This window comes from Jaculus jaculus, chromosome 4 (assembly GCF_020740685.1).
Source record: "Jaculus jaculus isolate mJacJac1 chromosome 4, mJacJac1.mat.Y.cur, whole genome shotgun sequence".
Lineage (NCBI taxonomy): Eukaryota > Metazoa > Chordata > Mammalia > Rodentia > Dipodidae > Jaculus > Jaculus jaculus.
Genome location: NC_059105.1, coordinates 18489424 through 18509301, shown reverse-complemented (window position 1 = coordinate 18509301; position 19878 = coordinate 18489424).

Genomic DNA, 19878 nt, shown 5'->3' with positions numbered 1-19878 from the left:
CCAGGCACTGTGACCATGACCCTGGCTAGCAAGCAGGGAAGCATGTAGCAGCAGAAGGCGCCCATGGGCTGCCTGACTGCTCTGCTCAAAGGAAGTCTTCCTAAGTGTGCATGTGTGCTCTTGACTTAAACCATGCGCTGTCATTATATTAAATCTGTTCCTCCTGGGCTAGAGAGATGGATTAGGGTTAAGCACTTGCCCATGAAGTGTAAGGACCATGGTTCGAGGCTCTATTCCCCAGTACCCGCATAAGCCAGATGCACAAGGAGGCGCATGCATCTGGAGTTCGTTTGCAGTGGCTGGAGGCCCTGGTGTGCCCATTCTCTCTCTCTCTGTCGCTCTCAAATAAATAAAAATAAACAAAAACAATTTTAAATATGTTCCTCCCATCTAGATCACTGGGACCTGACTCTACAAACTTGGTTTATTTCTGAACCTCCTGCTGTGTCTTTTCTGATCTATTTCTTCACCAGTAACACATTGTGCATCAGTATTGATAACGTATTTGTTGGGCGAAAGCTACTAGGATTAAATAAATTTATTTTTAAAGATTTTTTATTGTTTATTTACTTGAGAAAGAGTGGGGGAGAAAGGGAGGAGGGAGGGAGGGAAAGAGAAAGAGGCATAGAGAGAGAGAGAATGGGCATACCAGGCCCTCTAGTCACCACAAATGAACTCAAGACACATGTACCACCATGTGCATCTGGCTTACATGGGTCCTGGGGAATCAAACCTGGGTCCTTTGGCTTTGCAGGCAAGCACCTTAACTGCTAGACCATCTCTCCAGCCTAGATTAAATAAATTTAAAACTAGTAGGCTGGTAAGCACTTGGGACAGCATCTGAATCACAGCAAGCACCACATATGCATTATTTCTAATTATCCATCTCATTAACCTTACTCCTGGCCTCCCACACTTGACTCTTGCCTGGCATTGGGTTGGTACTTCTCACAACAAATGCTGTAGCTGGTCCCCTAGGAGTTCCGTATGTTAGATGCTTGGTCTCGAGTGCGATGATGTGAAAATGTAGTAGCACCTTTAAGAGGTGGGGCCTAGTGGGAGGTTATTAGGTGAGCTGCCCTCACAGAGGATTTAGACAACTCTTACACAACCCTGGTTAATTCTTTTTAAAAAATTTTTTTGTTGTTATTTTATTTATTTTAGAGTGACAGATAGAGAGAAAGAGGCAGAGATAGAATGGGCGCGCCAAGGCCTCCAGCCACTGCAAACGAACTCCAGACGCGTGCGCCCCCTTGTGCATCTGGCTAACGTGGGTCCTGGGGACTTGAGCCTCGAACCGGAGTCCTTAGGCTTCACAGGCAAGCGCTTAACCGCTAAGCCATCTCTCCAGCCCTGGAACATTGTTTTACATACTGAAGTGGCCATTGTATTCATGACTTCACAGCTGCTGTTGTTAGCTGCACAAGACCTGCACAATATTGGTCCCATCAACATGTCTTCAAGAATGTTGGAGGAGGGAAAAATATGACATCAAATAGAAGAAAGGGCTGGCTTAGCGGTTAAGGCGCTTGCCTGCAAAGTCAAAGGACTCATGTTTGACTCTCCAAGACCCAAATAAACCAGACGCCCAGTGACACCAGAGTACAAGGTCAAAGTCACACATGCACACAAGGGGCGCACGCATCTGGAGTTTGATTGCAGTGGCTGGAGGTCCTGGCACTCCAATTCTCATTCTCTCTCTCACGCTCTCTCTCATTAAAAAAAAAAAAAAAAAGGCCACTCTGTTGAGCTTGCCTCAGGGGGAAAAAAAAATAGAAGAAAGACTAGTTAGAAAGAAGGTGTTTAGTGGAAGAGGGGTGAAGTAGGGAACAAAAGAAAGTAATGGGAGGAGATTATGATCAAAATAATTATGTACAGGTAATAAAATCTTTGTCCTAGTCATTCTTCACTTCCTTGTCCGTCCATTCTCTGCCCTGCTTAACCATGGTCCTTTCAGGGGCTGCCTTTGGTGGCTAAAGGTCTTGTCCAAGCGCCCTTTACTTCTCTCCCAGCTCTCTGTCACTACCTATTATTTGTTCCTTTATTGAAGGAATAGTCCTGTCACTAACTTCCTCCAGCTAAGCCCTCTGAGATGCTACAACCTTGACTCCATGACACCCCTTCTGAGAACTTAGGGAATTCTAAGATAAAATGATGAAGTAACCCATTCTAGCAATAAAACAGCTGGTGAGGGCTGGAGAGATGGCTTAGCGGTTAAGCGCTTGCCTGTCAAGCCAAAGGACCCCGGTTCGAGGCTCGATTCCCCAGGACCCACATTAGCCAGATGCACAAGGGGCACATGCATCTAGAGGTCCTTTGCAGTGGCTATAGGCCCTGGTGTTCCCATTCTCTATCTGTCTATCGGCCTCTTTCTCTCTCTGTCTGTCGCTCTCAAATAAATAAATAAAAAACAAAAAATTTTAAAAAACAGCTGGTGGGTTAGCCACATTTAATCTGACTTAAAAAAATGTTACCTTGCCTATGTCTTACTGCTGCAGAGCAAATACACTCTTTCACCCAAGTGTGAAACTCTGTGTGAGCTATTGGGCCCTGCTATGGTTTGAATGTGTCCTCCAAAAAGGCATATGCTGGGAACTTGATGACCAGTGCAATATGGTTAGGATAAAGGGCCTAGTGGGAGGTGGTTAAGTCATGGGGCCTCCACCTTCATGAATGCACTACTACTAACTATAAAAGACAGGATGCTAGGAACCAATCTCTTTGTCTCTCTTACCATGTGATAACTTTCACCACGTTATGACAAAAAAGAAAGCCTCATGATCAGCCCCTCAATCTTGGACTCCTCAGAAAATGATGACCAGACAAGGACTGGGAAAATGGCTAAGGTCAAGGCCACTGAGTACTACAGGGAAAAAATGGCTAAAAGCAAGCTTTTTTTTTTTTTTCTTCTTAAATCATTCTTTCTGTGCTTTACTTTCCTAAGTTAAATAAATGGAAGATGAAATTTAAAACATTCAATTACTGAGTATGAGTGTGTATTTTGTAAGTGATTTTGGTCTTGAGGTTTCACCAGCACCAGGAAATAATATTGCCTAAAATTAGAAATTTTACATTTTATTTAGATTTTTTTAAAATTGTTGTGCCAAGTGATTAGAAACACCTGCTTTAAATTTTTCCATGATTAAAAAATAAAGCTTAAACATAAAAATTGTGCTTGATTTAATAACCTCTATTTGCTTTATCATAAATCTGCATGTTCAATGTAGTGTTTTATTATTCTGGTGCCTATAATTCCTACTTACACTGTTTTTCTGTTGCAGGTAATGCATGAATTTATCCCTCTTGAGGAGAGAACAAGAATTTTTTTAGTGCCTGTAATATAATATGATTATTGTATCACAAGCAATAAATTGTTTTTTTATTTTTAAAAAATAAATCTTAATCCCTACCTCACATCCTAATAAATTCCAGGTGGAAGAAAAATGTATACCTACACCAACATCCACGGGACTCAATAAAAGTACTGGAAAAAAATAACTGTATATTTATTTAATTTTGGGAGGTGAGGGACTTACTCTTGGGAGGTAAGGAGATTTATTCTTGGGAGATGAGTATAAGGCCTTTTTAAAAATGACACCAATTCTAAAGCCATTTTTTTTTTAAATGATGGAGGGAGGCTGGGGGATGACTCAGCAGTTAAAGGAGCTTGTTTGCAAACCCTGCCAACTCAAGTTCAATTCTCCAGCACCCACATAAAAATCTGACACAAAAGGGTTCATATGTAGGACTGGAGAAGATGGCTTAGTGGTTAAGGTGCTTGTCTGCAAAGCCAAAGGACCCAGGTTCAATTCCCCAGGACCCACATAAGCCATATGCACAAAGTGGTGTATGCATCTGGAGTTTACAGCAGCTGAAGGCCCTGGTACGCCCACTCTCTTAATTGCACTTTCTCTGTCTCTCAATCTATCTGCCTCTTTCCCTCTCAAATAAATAAAGATAAATTAACCTTTAAAAAACTTGAAAAGGTGGCTCATGTGTCGTGATCCCAACTCGCCCCCAACAATGGGAGGCAGAATCAGGAGACTCCAAACGCCAAGGACCAAGTAGACTAAGCAGCAGCAGAAGAGCCTGTCTCAAGGAAGGTGGGAGAAGAAAGCAGACGCCTCCTTGTCCTCTGACGCCCACACGCATGCCGTGGCATGAGCACCCACATACATATGCATACACATACACACCCAATTTGCTTTTAATTTTTACAAATGATGGGTCTAACTACATAAAAAATAAAAATTTCACAGCAGCTAGAGGCTCTGGCATGCCTATTCTCTCTGTAACCACGCATGGTGGCACACGCCTTTAATCCCAGCACTTGAGAGGAAGGGGCAAGAGGATCGCTGTGAGTTCAAGGTCACCCTGAGACTACATAGGTAATTCCAGGTCAGCCTGGGCTAGAGTGAAACCCTTCCTTGAAAAACAACAAAAATTGTATTTAGTTTGGGCTAGAGAGATAGTTTAGTGGCTAAGGCACTTGTTTGCAAAGCCTAAGGACCCTGGCTCAATTCCTCAATACCCATGTAAAGCCAGGTACACAAGGTGGCTCATGAAGTTGGAGTTCGTTTGCAGTGGCTGGAGGCTCCGGTGTGCCTATTCTCTCTCCTCCTCTCTCTCTCAAGTAAATAAATAAAATCTTAAAAATATATTAAAGGTCTGGAGAGATGGCTAGTTGTTAAGGCGCTTGCCTACAAAACCTAACTACAATTCCCCAGTACCTGCATAAAGCCAGATGAACAAGGTGGCTCATATGTCTGGAGTTCATTTGCAGTGGCTAGAAGCCCTGGTGTGCAAATATTAAATGTATTTTTTTTTAACTCAAAGCAGAAGCTTGAGGACATTTTGGCATATGAAAAGTAAAGGGATGGTTTATTGCTGGTAGATGATTAACTCTTACAAACCAGTTAAGAAAAAAAAATAGTTCTCCAATGAGAAATGTAAAATTGTTATTGATCAAGATTTGCCAGTTGTCAGTGCCTTCATGAGAGAGTGTCCATGCTTACTGTAAACTAAAAGACAATTTAAAAAAAAAAATGAAAGAATGAGCTGGGTGTGGTGGCACATGCCTTTAATCCCGGCACTTGGGAGGCAGAGGTAGGAGGATCACACTGAGTTCAAGGCCACCCTCAGAGCATGTAGGGAATTCCAGGTTGGCCTGCGCTAGAGTGAGACCCTACCTCAGAAAAACCAAAACAGAAAAAAAAAAAAAAAAAAAAAGGAAAGAAAGAAAGATAAACACACACACTACCAGCAGCTCCACAAAACCTGCAGGGTCTCTTTCCCAACTGGCAAAGATGCAAAAGACTGTAACACCAAGTGCTGGTGAGAATGCAAGGAAAAGCCCCCCCCCCCCCCCCCCCCCCCCCGCGCACTGGGGGGAGAGGGGCAGGCCTCCAGCTGAGGGGAGCAATCTGATGGTATGCAGCAGAAGCCTTTATGAGGGGGTAGCTCTGATCTGCTAAGGCCTGGGCCCCCACCAGGCTAGAAGGAAAGGTGATGATATCCAGAACATGCTGCTGCCCCAGAATCTCCCTTTCCTGAGCAGAGACTAGGGCTGGAGAGATGGCTTAGCGGTTAAGGAGCTTGCCCACAAAGTCAAAGGACCCTGGTTTGATTCCCCAGGACACATGTAAGCCAGACGCAAAGGGTGGCACCACGTGTCTGGAGTTTGTTTGCAGTAGCTACAGGTCCTGGCATACCTATTCTAGCTCTCTCTCGCAAATAAAGAAACAAATAAATAAATAAATAAATTTTAAGCTTGAAAAAAAAAATAAAAGGTTCCCGGGCCTCGTGTGGTGGCGCACACCTTTCATCCCAGCACTTGGGAGGCAGAGGTAGGAGGATCGCCATGAGTTCGAGGCCACCCTGAGGCTCCATAGTGAGTTCCAGGTCAGCCTGGGCTAGAGTGTCAGGCCTCTGTGCAGGCCCCACCCCCACCCATGGCCCCTCAGTGGGAAGCACCTGGCCCTAAGGCTGAGAAAACACATGGCCTCCTCTGCAGCTTCTTCAGTCCTCCTTTTAGGGCCCAGCTTTGTCCAGCCCACCTTCCCACCAGCTCCACGAAGAGGCACTGACCACCCAGGAAGCCCCAGAGTGCCAGTAAGATCCCTTGTAGCTGGAATTGGAATTGTCCTTCACCAGTTCAAGGGCTTATGTTCAGACACAAACGAACGCTCAGTGAAGTTCAAATCCTATAAATATTATAGGTTACATTCTCTGACCACAAGGCGATAAAATTAAAAATCCATAATAAGAGTTTAAGTGAAAATATAACTAATTAAAATTAAAATAGATTTTATAAAAATTTATAAGGTGGTAAAATTTATATGGAAAAACAACTTTTCAGGAAACTTTCTTAAGGCAAAACCAGGGGAAATGCCTACAAGCTTATAGACGGCTCACGGCAATTGTCAAAATTTTTTGAAAGAGCAGATGTGACTATATTTATTTGAGTTGAATATTTCATGAATTGAGCAAAAATAAAATGTTGAAAGAAATAATTATCACTCTATTAACCTGGAAAATGGACAGTAATGGGATATAAATAGCAGGTAGATCTTTACTGGCTATTTACCATAGAACATTCCAGACAGGCTGAAGTTAAATACACACATGCGTACACATTCACACAACCATTTTTTAAAAACCACAACAGAAGAATATGAAAGTGCATACTCAAGCTATCTATGGAGACTGTGGTGTGGGAACAATGTGTGGGCTTCAGGGCAGACAGACTCTGACTTTCAGTCCTACCTGAGGTGTTTACTCACGTCTTAAACATTTCTCTCTCTCTCTCTTTTCTTGGTTTTCCAAGATTAAGTCTCACTCTAGCTCAGGCTGACCTGGAATTCACTATATAGTCTCAGGATGCCCTCAAACTCATGGCAATCCTCCTACCTCTGTCTCCTGACTGCTAGGATTAAAGGCATGTGCCACCACGCCTGGCATTTCTCTACTTTAAATATTATTTCCTTATTTATTTGAGAGAAGGAGAGAGAGAAAGAGGCAGAGAAAGAAAGGAGAATGGGGGCACCAGGGCTTCTAGATTCTACAAACAAACTCCAGATGCATGTGTACATCTGGCTTACCTGGGTACTGGAGAATTGACCCTGGGCCCTTTGGCTTTGCAGGCAAGCGCCTTAACCTCTAAGCCATCTCTCCAGCCCTCAGGTCTCCTCAGGTCTTAAACATTTCCGAACTCAGTTTCCTATCTGTACCATGTAGGTAAAATTGCCCAATTTACAAGAATTGAAGCTACACCTTGTGGCTTACATTTTGAGCCTCTGTAGTCGACTTGCCCAGACTGAGTATTAAGGGGCAACTGTGAACAAAGTAGACCAGCTCTCTGCCCTCTAGGGACACATTGCCCCTGGGGATGAAGTCCTGAACCCAGTGACCCTACAAGAATGAAAGGAAAATACAGGAGGCTCTGCGATAAAACTCTTACTTTACATTTGTAAACAGCAGTGGAAGAAAATGCCACTGTAAACATGAGAATAGTATGGAACTATTTAACATGCTGGTGAAAATACTTAAGAAAGTCCTTAGAAGCTGTAGGAGGATCATGGAAGGCAACTCTGGAAGACCGGAGTGAATAAATACGGCAGGAGCAGGGAAGTCAGAAAAGAGTTTCTAAAGAGCTAACTCGTCAGGCCTACTGGTCCTGAGCCTCCAAACCTGAGCCTTTGGCCATCAACTCTCTCAACCAGCAGTTCCTGGATGTTTGGATGGATGGATGGATGGATGGATGGATGGATGGATGGATGGATGGATGAATGGAAGGAAGGAAGGAAAAAGAGGGAAAGAGAGACTGGGGAGATGGCTCAGCAGGTAAGGGTGCTTGCCACACAGGCACAAGGGCCTGGTTTGCCCTGAGTTCATTCCCAAACACTCACATAAAAAGTCAAAGGTGGGGGGCTGGAGAGATGGCTTAGCGGTTAAGTGCTTGACTGTGAAGCCTAAAGACCCCAGTTTGAGGCTCGATTCCCCAGTACTTACGTAAGCCAGATGCACAAGGTGGTGCATGCGTCTGGAGTTCCTTTGCAATGACTAGAGGCCCTGATGCGTCCATTCCCCCCCCCCTCTGCCTCTTTCCCTCTCTGTCTGTCGCTCCCAAATAAGTAAATAAAAATTTTAAAAAAGTCAAAGGTGGCACTCATGCTTGTCAGAATACCAGCAATATGGGGGACGCGTGCATACTCAGGAGAATTCACTTCGGCTTGCTCTGCTCAAAATAGTGACTCAGTTCAAAGAACACCAGGGAGTGACAGAGGAAGATGCCCAGTGTTCTCCTCTAGCCTCTGCATGTATGCAGTCAGGGCACACACATGTGCATACGCCATGCACACGCCATATCATATACACATGCCAAAAAGAGAGAAAGACAAAGAAAGTAGAGGAGAGAGAAAGAAGACATTTGTACAGAGCTGTTTTTACTTGGGCTGTTTATCAGCACAAACAGCCCAGATCTTCACAGTGAAATGTTACATTGCAGATCTGCGGGACAGAATATATAAAATAACAACCCGTGGGGAGAAAAGTTGATCAGAAACTATTCTGTGTACTTTGATTTCCAAGTAGGCACCAAGGTTGCTGGAGGATCGGAAACCCTAGTAGAGCAATAGGCATGTTTATTGGTGGAGGTATTTGTACATTTTTTTAAAGAAAGGGAGAGAGAGAGAGAGAGAGAATGGGCACTCCAGGGCCACTAGCCACTGCAAACAAACTCAGACGCATGTGCCACTACGTGCATCTGGCTTACATGGGACCTGGAGAATTGAACCTGGATCCTTAGGCTTTGCAGGCAAGTGCCTTAACCGCTAAGCCATCTCTCCAGCCCTATTCGTACATTTTGCTGTTAGGTTGACAGCTCTCTCTTGCACTGATATTGCATAAATATCCTATACTCTACAAAAGAGATTGAATCTCATCATTACACCCAAGTAAGTTCAACATTGTCCAAGTGAAGTGATCTCAAAGCTGAATTTCATGGGCTCAACGTCAGGCTTCCAAGATGCAAGAGAGAGAGATGTGCACTGCAAAGGCTCTGTGGGACCAGGGCGAGCAGCTGTCCTAGGCTTCTGGCCTACAAGGTCTGGGTATGTCTTATCGTATGAGCTCATGTGAAAGGCCCAGGCCTCCAGGTCCCCAGCAAACACTTGTCATTCCTTTCCTGTCACCACCCATCTCTGTGCTTGTGCCCGTGAGCTCACTGCTGCTGGGCAAATCCCCTCAGGGTCAGCTGATTACAAGAGACAGCTACTTTCCCAGACTCCTGGCCTTGCTCTGGGCCCAGGAGACACCCGGCTGTCCTGATTCCCACCCTGCAGTTCCATGAGAGATGGCGAATTATGTGAGCTAAGCCTCTGTCCTAAGGTTCGGGCAGGTTCTCCCACCCGGCCCTGCCCCCATCGCTGCTAGGCTTTCCTCTGGAGTCTCTCTCAGGCTCTGGGAGCAGGCAGACCCCTCCTGGGCTCCAGGCCTAGTCCCACCTAAGCCACTGTCCTGTTTCTTTTTTTTTTTTTAATTTTTATTTATTTATTTATTTATTTGAGAGCGACAGACACAGAGAGAAAGACAGATAGAGGGAGAGAGAGAGAATGGGCGCGCCAGGGCTTCCAGCCTCTGCAAACAAACTCCAGACGCGTGCACCCCCTTGTGCATCTGGGTAACGTGGGACCTGGGGAACCGAGCCTCGAACCGGGGTCCTTAGGCTTCACAGGCAAGCGCTTAACCGCTAAGCCATCTCTCCAGCCCTCCTGTTTCTATCTGTCCCAGACTCTGTAGCAGCGCTGAGCCAGGGGCCATCCCCAGGAGGGGGTTAGCCAAAAGAAGCACTTGAAGTGGTGTGATGAGCTAAGAGCAGCCAAGGTCGAAATGGGGGCTGTGGCCTCAAGGACCCAGTAGCCAGGGTAGATGAGGTTTTCTCCAAGTAAGTCGGACCTGGGTCATTCATTACTTCTCAGTCTCAGGGGTTCCACAGCACGCCCGTCTAGGAGTCTGAGTTAAGTCCACCCTTCCTGTCCTTAAGGGTGACTGGAGAGAGAGTGTTTCCTGCCATGGCAGCCCTGGCTGGCTTTGCACTCTCAACACTCTGCCCTGGCCCACCTCCCACGCCTGAGCTCTGGCCCGAGTCCTACTAATCCACGCTGGCCACCTCAAGTGTTGGTTTCCTGACGCTACAGCCTGGCCTCCCGCTCCTTATGGCCACAGCGTTCACAAGCAGCCCTTTCCAGACCTCCCAGACATGAAATAAGAAGGAATGGAAAGAAGGGACAGCAGGGTCCCAGAGAAATGACTGCTGACAGATATGACAAAAGCCTCAGAACTCTGAGGTTCCCCTCCCTCTAAAGAATGACCACAGGCGGAGGAGCTGTGTCCGATTATCTGCCAGGCTGCACACCACATTCCCACGGGGGCCGCTCGGGGCAGGGAGGAGCCAGCTGTCCTCTCGGCAGATGTTCTTGCGCGGAAGCAGGGCCATGCTCCCGAGCCCATCCCCACGACTCCCTGGACGTCAGCCACCTTGCCGACAAGGCAGGCAGGCCTAAGCAGTGATGAGCCCTGAGGCGTGGCTGAGAGCAGATGAGGAACCTAGTTGGGGCCTCTACAGCCCTTTCTGCAAAATGGGCCAGCTGGCAGCTTTGCCAGACTTTCCTGCTGAGAAAGCAGGGGTTGCCTATGTCGCTGCTGCTCCCAAGCTCCGGAGGAATCCTGCCGTTCGGTCACTGTGCATGTACTGGACACTCACAATGCGGCTGACAGTTTGGGGAGCTATAGCTACTGGGAGAGATACAGGAACCCCTGAGAAGGTGGCAGGTGATGGAAAGAAAGCTGAAAGGTGTTGGGTGGGGCTGTGACAGTACATGCTCAGCAGCCATGGGGCCTCCAACTGGGCCCTGGCTGTGTGCCCTGAACCAGGGAACACATGTGTTTCTCAAGCAGGGGGAGACACCTGGGAGGGGCAACAGGCATGAACCCAGGAGAAGCACAGCCTTGGAGCTCAGCAAGGTCATCCTTCCACTTGGGAAAAGTTCCCACCCATTGCAGAAATGGCCAGAAACCAAACTCAATGGTTACACACTCTCCAGGCCGTTCACCTTATAGAAGATTCTCAGTGAGCAACCCCACACATCCCTCCAGGACTTTGGCCCAATTACCCTGCAATCTGAGGCAAATGGGAAACTTGAGGGCCAGTAAGATGTCAAGCCAGGGCCCAAGCAAGATCCAGTATCTGGGACCAGATCAAAGGCATGACCCTTGTCCCCTGAGGGTCCTCATTTCCTGGGGGTTACAGCAAGGAGCAAGGCTCTGCGGCAGGCCCTGGTGGCTCAGCCACCATCCAGCCTTCTGGATTTTCATAGAATGACCTCCCTGTCTGGCTAGTTCTCTGTGCTCAGGAAAGTTTGTTCTGCTTGAGAAACATCTTACCTAGTGGGGTAAGAAGGTGCAGAGGTTAGAAATATTTGCTTCAGGGGCTGGATGGATGGTTTAACGGTTAAGGCATTTGCCTGCAAAGCCAAAGGATCCAGGTTCGATTCCCCAGGACCCATGTTAGCCAGATGCACAAGGGAGTGCATATGTCTGGAGTTCATTTGCAATGGCTGGAGGCCCTGGCACACTCATTCTCTCTCTCTCTCTCTCTCCTTCTTTCTCTGTCAAATAAATCGATAAATAAAAATAAAAAATATTTTCAAAAAGAAATATTTGCTTCATTTAGTCGTGTATATGAGCATATGTCACATTCATTTTACCTAAGTTAACATTCTAGAAATGAATACAGGAAGTGTCTGATTCTAAAGAGACAATGAAAGACCTTTACTCATCCCCTTTACCATAACTTTTTATGCATGTGTATGTGCACATGTGGTATTTGCAGGTGTGTGTGTACAGGTATGTGTACATGTACTTGTGTGTGCCTACATGTGGAGACCAGAAGACAACCTTAGGTGTCCTTACCCAAACACCATTCACTTTCCTCTTTGGGGACAGGGTCTCTCATTGACCCGTAGCTCATCAATCAGGCTAGACTGACAGGCCAGCAAGACCACTATGGCTGGTCCTGTCACAGCAAGGACACTTTTTATCACTTTACCAACTGAACTATCTCCCCAGTCCACCCTTACTATAACTTAAGATGGTTTTTTTGTTTGCTTGTTTTTCAAGGTAGGGTCTCACTGTGGTCCAGGCTCACCTGGAATTCGCTATGTAGTCTCAGGCTGGCCTTGAACTTAATGGCGATCCTCCTACCTCTGCCTCCCTAGTGCTGGGATTAAAGGTGCGCCACCATGCCGGGCTAAGACAGGTTTTAAAGACAACAGAGATAGCACAGGCAGCTTGGACCCAGACCCCGAACATTGTTCTCAGGCTTCACACCGCTGGATGCAGATGGGTACCACATGCTCCCCGTTATTTTGCTTCCCCCTTTATTGTCCCCTTCATCACGCTATCATTGCTGTGGGAAGAGGAGCAGGATTCCACCCTTACATCAGAGGCTATTTGGAGGAGTGAGGCTCTGACAGATGGGCTATTCCAAGGATGAAATGTTGGACAGGCCCAGCAGTGGACACTCAGAGCATGCCTCTCTGGAGACAACTTAGGAGCCAAGTGTAAGTAACAGAAACCCGCTCTGTAAGTGGAGTAGAAAGGGATGTATAAAAAGCACAATGGACTGAGTCAGGAGGACTTGGAGTTGGCCCACCCAGGGTCATTTCCTAATAGAAGCTGCAGAGTGGGGTTTTGGAGGAACTCGGTGCAGCATGACAGCATTTATGAGAACATTTGCAGAGCTAGATACAACTCAGTGGGTGGAATGCTTGCCCCGCATGCTCAAAGCCCTGGGCTCCAACTCCAACATGGCATAAGCCAGCCAAGGTAGGGGAAAGAAAGATCAGAATTTCAAGGTCATTCTTGCATACATCAAGAGTTCAAAGTCAGCCTGAGCTACACAAACCCTGTCTCAAAAATACAATTTTTAAACTTTGTTTTTTTTATGTATTTATTTGAGAAAGAGAGAGAAAGGCAGAGAGAGAGAGAGAGAATGGGTGCACCAAGGCCTCCAGCCACTGCAAACAAACTCTAGACGCATGTGCCTCCTTGTGCATCTGGCTAACGTGGGTCCTGGGGAATCGAAACTGGATCCTTTGGTTTTGTAGGCAAACACCTTAACCACTAAGCCATCTCTCCAACCTCTCAAAAATACAATTTTTTTCGCTGTATCAATGACAACCACCACTGCTGTCCCAGCCCAAGAACGCCTGCAATGTGACTGAGACATTCCCAGGACTGGCTTTGTTGACATCATAACATGTGATTGAAAACTCTAGGTCGAAGCAGTCAGACAGGAGAAGTCTGAGTCACCCACTCAAGTGTAGTCTGCACAGGTACCTGGTAAAGTGAGTTCTTGGGCCTGGAGAGATGGCTTAGCAGTTAAGCGCTTGCCTGTGAAGCCTAAGGACCCTGGTTCAAGGCTCAATTTTCCAGGACCCATGTTAGCCAGATGCACAAGGGGACACACGCATCTGGAGTTCGTTTGCAGTGGCTGGAGGCCCTGGCACATCCATTTTCTCTCTCTCTCTCTCTCTTGATCTCAAATAAATAAATATATTTTTTTTAAAAAAGTGAGTTCCTGTCATTTCCACTTCTCTAGTGGGCCAGGAAGCCAGGCAGCAACCACCTGCTAATGCTTGTCCACACACTGCTCTCTGCCCTTCACCACCTCCATGGGAACCAAGAGTCTAGTCAGTTGCTTGACAGGAAGTTCTGAACCCTTCTCAGTGCAAAGCTGAGACTTCCTCTCTCAATGGATTCTACCACCAGTTCATGGCTCTGCTCTCGAGCTTCCAGGAAATTCTCCTGCCTCCACCTCCCATCTCAGAGTAGGAGGACTGGGATTACAAGCAGGCCATTAATGTGAGGCAGAAGGACCCCTCTCCTCTCCAGGCCCATGCTGGACCCAGGGCAGGGACACATTTGTTATATGATGGAGCTCATTTGGCTCAGAGACAATTCGCACAGTTACAATGGGGGTTTTTCAAACAATTTATGAACTTAAATTTTTTTTTAATTATTTATTTAGGGGCTGGAGAGATAGCTTAGCGGTTAAGCGCTCGCCTGTGAAGCCTGAGGACCCTGGTTCGAGGCTTGATTACCCAGGACCCACGTTAGCCAGATGCACAAGGGGGCGCACGCATCTGGAGTTCGGTTTGCAGTGGCTGGAGGCCCTGGCGCACCCATTCTCTCTCTCTCTATCTGCCTCTCTCTCTCTCTCTCTCTCTCTCTCTCTGTCACTCTCAAATAAATAAATAAAAATGAACAAAAATTTTTTTTAATTAATTATTTATTTATTTATTTGAGAGCGACAGACAGAGAAATAGGCAGAGAGAAATAGAGAGAGAATGAGCATACAGGACCTCCAGCCACTGCAAATGAACTCCAGATACGTGCGTCCCCTTGTGCTTCTGGCTAACGTGGGTCCTGGGGAATTGAGTCTCAAACCGGGGTCCTTAGGCTTCACAGGCAAGCGCTTAACCACTAAGCCATCTCTTCAGCCCAACTTTTTTTTTTTGATTTATTTATTTGCAAGCAGAGAGAAAGAGAGAGAGAAGAGAGATAGAAGAGAGACAGAGAGAGAATGGGCATGCCAGGGCCTCTAGCCACTGCAAACAAACTCAAGATGCATGTGCCCCTTGTAAATCTAGGTTATATGGGTCCTGGAGAATCAAACTCGGGTCCTTTGGCTTCTCAGGCAAATGCCTTAACTGATAAGCCATCTCTCCAGCCCCCAACTTTTTTAATTTTGTGTGCGTGTGTGTATAGAGGAGCACACATGCTACAGAGTGCGTGTGGAGGTCAGAGGTCAACTTTCAGGTTGGTCCTCTCCTCCCATCACTCATTACTGCTCCCTGCTCTGTTCACGAGCTTCCAGGAAATTCTTTTGCCTCTGTCTCCCATCTCAAAGTAGGAGAACTGGGATTACAGAAACCTTCCACAACTTGAGAGCTCTGTGTAGGGTCTGGTATTCCCTGGCCACTTCATATACTTTAAAGTATTTTCCAATCCTGTGAAGTCCAGATTACAAAAAGTGTGTTCCCTCCAGCTCTTAGTAGCATCTGCTTCTCCCCCGCCCTCCTCCTCTCTCTCACACACACGCATTTCTGATCTTTTACTTTAGAAACTGACCACTCCCCAGAGGGCCATGCATGATCACACTCATGGAGCACAAGTTTGCAGAGAACTTTCTTAGAGCAACCAGAGAAATGACCCTCTCAAACTGACTGGGGCCCTGGACTCTGGGCAGCCCAGTCTATGATCCCCTATGTGAAGGGTCCAAGTTAAAGGACTTTTGTAAAACACTTGGGGTCCCTCTGTCCTCTATGAGTGACCCCCACCCTCAAAAACTGTGGCCTCTACAAAATTTGAAATATGGTCTCCAAGATCAGACAACAGGCACCCTTCTCCAGGTCCAAACCAAGAAAGGGTCTTGCTATGAGGCCCTCTAGAGCAGAAGAGAAGCAGATCGCCGTCTGGGACCTTCCTTGGAACCAGCATTTTACCAGAGCCCCACCAACACCAGCCCTTGTCCCCGGGGCAAGGGACGGGGAGCAGACCCAAACATCTGGCACAGACCCCATGCGGACATTAGGGTGATGAGCCGAGTTCTTTTGGTAACACCCCTCCCTCTCACTGATCCCTTTCTCAGGGGTTAGGCCTCAGTCCAGCCTGACAACCATATGGGGAGCAGTTGTTCCCCCAAAGGAACTGAGCCTATCTGTTAAGAACTTATCTTTTCCTTTCGACAAAAAAAAAAAAAGAAGAAGGATAAGCTCCGACGTCATGGGTGTGCGTAGACAGTGGGCTGGGAGGCCATCTGGAGCAGGTGCTGGCAGGGCCCCTGGGAAAGGGGAAGGAGGGCAGCTGCCTTGTCAGGTGGGGGTGTCCTGGGGTCAAAAAGCTCAAAGCTTTCCTGGAATTTCTGGCTGATGACACGTCGCTGGCCTCCCACTGCTCTCCTAAGGCTAGGCCCCTAGGTGCAGGTCTCCTCAGGGAGGTGCCAGGATCAAGGAGGCCTAGCCAGGCCTGGGTGTCCCCTGAGGGTCTGCACCAGCAGACAGTCCCATTCATCATCATGCTGAGCCCTGCCGCCTGGAAGAGCGTGCGCCGTAACATCCAGATCCCTCCCCTCGGCTGCTTCAGCTGCCTGAGCCAGATTCCCTCTGCCCCGTCCAGGAGGCAAGGGCCGCCTTTTCCCAATTACAGGTGGTGAAACCAAAGGCCCTGTGCAGTGATGGGACTTGGCCAGAGTCCCACTGCAATTTCCCTGCCCGCACCCCCCCCCCCAGAACAGCTCACAGTCTGTTTAGTGTCCTCTCTGCGAAGTTATGCAGCTGGAAGGGGGCCCCGGGATGAAATAATTGCACAGAAAACAGATGGGCCGTTCAGCAATCTTCCCCTCCTCTGAGAGCCTGAGGGTCCATCCCTGCCACCTCAGGGCCAGGAGAGGGCGCTGCTGTCAGCAGCTCCTCCCCACCCCAGGTTTGGGGCTGCATGGTCCCCATCTTAACGACCCTTCCCCAGCGTCCCCAAAGCCTTACACGCCTTTCTCCTCTCAGCCAGGGACCCCTCTCGCTTTGCATCCATCCTGATCTTGAACTGGGCAGCAACAGAGCCAGGAAGACATCTGCGATGGGCATACTGCCCCTTCTGGAGGGGTGAGGGGGAGAAGGGGCACAAGACCGGGATCTTTTCCTACCAGTTTCCACCTTTCAAACACCCAGGACAGAAAAGAGCGTTGGCCATGCGATACCCTGATGCCCCGGGCTCAACACAACGCAGCCTGGCTCTGGCTGTCCCTACTCCCTGATCCTTGTGCCCACCCCACGTGCCCACTCCCACTGGGTCTCCTCCTTTCACGTTCTCTCCCACAGACGTTCTCACTCCCCGACCAAGCGCGCTCAGTGAAGGCAGACTCCTCGTCCTTTGTCGCATCTTCCACTTCCAGATCTGTTTCTGCAGATCTCAGAACTGCCTCTCTCCCAGGCTGGCCTCCACTGTGCTCCCCTGCCCAAAGCCACCCTCCTGAGCCCTGAACTTCTGCAATTTCACAGGCCCCGTCTGCCTCAGTTTAACAGGATTGCCTCTTAGCAACTGTGTGTTTGTAGCGTATGTGTAAGTGTGGTCTACGTGTGTGTCCATATGTGTACACATGTATGTGACAGCCAGAGTTTAACACTGGGTGTCTTCCTCAACAGCACTCCACCTTATTTGCTGTTGTTGTTATTATTATTTTTTCTTTTGGTTTTTCGAGGTAGGGCTTCACTCTGGTCCAGGCTGACCTGGAATTCACTATGTAGTCTCACGGTGGCCTCGGACTCCTGGTCATCCTCCTATCTCTGCCTTCCAGGTGCTGGAATTAAAGGAGTGTGCCACCACGCCCAGATTTTATTATTACTATTATTATTATTATTATTACATATGTGTGTATGTGTGTGTGATTGAAGGCACACATGTGCCACAGTGTGAATCTGGCCTTCAGTGAAGAACTTTCCAGTCAGTCCTCACCACTCCCTTTGCAAGCCTCCAGGAAATTCTTCTGCCTTTGCCTCCCTTCTTGTCATAGGTGCACAGGGGTCACAGAAACCTCCGCAGCTTCCAGCTCTCACATGGAGTCTGGGAATCCAAACTCAGGCACTCAGAGTTGTGTGGCCAGCATTTTATCCATGAGCCACCTCCCAAGCCTCTTTAAAAAAAACTTGGGGATGGAGAGATGGCTTAGCGGTTAAGCGCTTGCCTGTGAAGCCTAAGGACCCTGGTTTGAGGCTCGATTCCCCAGGACCCACATTAGCCAAATGCATAAGGGGGCACACGCATCTGGAGTTCATTTGCAGTGGCCGGAAGCCCTGGCACACCCATTCTCTCTCTCTCTCTCCCTCTCTCTGTGTCTGTCGCTCTCAAATAAATAAATGAAAATAAAAATATCCCAGAAAGCCAAGCGCCACATGTTCTCTCTCATATGTGGATCCTAGCTACAGATGATTGGGCTTCTGCGTGAGAATGAAAATACTTAGTAGCAGAGGCCAGTAAGTTAAAAAGGAGACATAAAGGGAAGAGAAAGGAAGGGAGGAGGGTACTTAATAGGTTGATATTGTATATATGTAATTACAATGATTGAGATGGGGAGGTAATATGATGGAGAATGGAATTTCAAAGGGGAAAGTGTCAGGGGGGAGGGAGGGATTTACCATGGGATATTTTTTTAATAATCATGGAAAATGTCAATAAAAATTTAAAAATAGAAAAAAATATTAAAAAAAAAACTTGGAGCTCACCAACTCAACTAGACTAGCTGGTCAGAGAGCTCCAGGGATCCTTTTTTTTCTGCCTCCCGAGCACTGGGATTATAGATGTGTGCCATTGTACCTACTTTTATGTGGGTCCAGGGGTTCCAAACTCAGGTCCTCATTCTTGGGCAATAAGCTCTTGACTGACAGCCACTTCCCTCACCCCTAAGCTTCCTGTTTGGTTGTGTGTTTGTTTGTTTGTTTGTTTGTTTGTTTGTTGGATAGCAGTCTCTAAGCTTTAGTCTCTGGAACATCCCACTGGTAGCCCGAAAGGAGTCATTCTGTTTTCCATTCAAGTTTTCCTTCTCTGTGTCCTTTCTTTCCCTGGATTTCAGACCCAGTACATACTTCTCAGGCTCTAGGAAGCCCTCACTAAATCTGCTCAGACTAAGAGAGGAGCCCTGAGGAGGTGGCCCCATCCTGTCATTGTCCTTTCCAGCTGACAAAACCAGGGACTGCTTGGTGGGGATTCTTCCCCTCTGGGGTGGAACTCAGTGCTGAAGGAACGTGCTATAGGTCCTTGGGAAATCCATGAGTAACATATGACAGGGTGCCCTACGGAACTGCCAGGGACCTGAGGCCCAGGGGTCTTTTCTCATTGCTTTGCATCAGGATGAGGTTTTATAAAAAATCTTATTTATTCATTCATTTACTTTATTTGAGAGAGTTGGGTAGATAGAGAGAGAGAGAAAGAAAAAAAGAATTGGCATGTCAAGGTCTCTAGCCACTGCAAACAAACTTCAGACACGTGTGTCACTTCTGTACCTGGCTTACGTGGGTCCTAGGGAATCGAACCTGGATCCTTAGGCTTCACAGGCAAGCGCCTTAATTGCTAAGCCGTCTCTCCAGCCCCAGGAGGAGTTTTAGTTTGAGCTGACAGTCAGAATAGTACCAGCTGTTCAGTGGGTCAACTCACCCCCTCCCATTCTCACCTGGCCCATGGAGACAGGGACAGAAGAGTAGAATTCCCCAGAGAAGGCACCTGAGATCCTAAATGTAGGCCCAGGAGAGAGGCCACAGGGGACAGGAAGCCTTCTGTCTCAAAGATGCTTTAGGTGCTGATTGCCTCTCTGACTGAAAGTGCCTGCGGCCTGGTAGTCCAGGGACTGCCCTCCCATCTGCCCACCAGCCCCCAGCTAAGCGTCCGCAGTGGTGCCTGCAGTTGACTCTTTGAGGGTCTCTTCCGTCTCCAAATGGTCACAGGTCAGGAGTCAAGAGCAGCAACCCCAGGCTCTGAGTTGAGATGACCCAGCAGTTTAGAGTGCGGCTGTACAAGCAGGAGGACTTAAGAGGCCAGAGACCCCCAATACCCACATAAAGAGTTGGGCATGGCCACACACACTGTGACCCCAGTTCTGGGGGAGAGAGGATACGAAGACCACAGAATCACTGGGGCTTGCTGACCAGATAGAAAAATGGCAGCAGTGAGAGACTCCATCTTGAGGAAACACGAGGATGAGAAGAGGATAGTTAATGCTCTCTGGCCTTCACATATGTGCACACAGGGTGTACACACTCAAACACACAT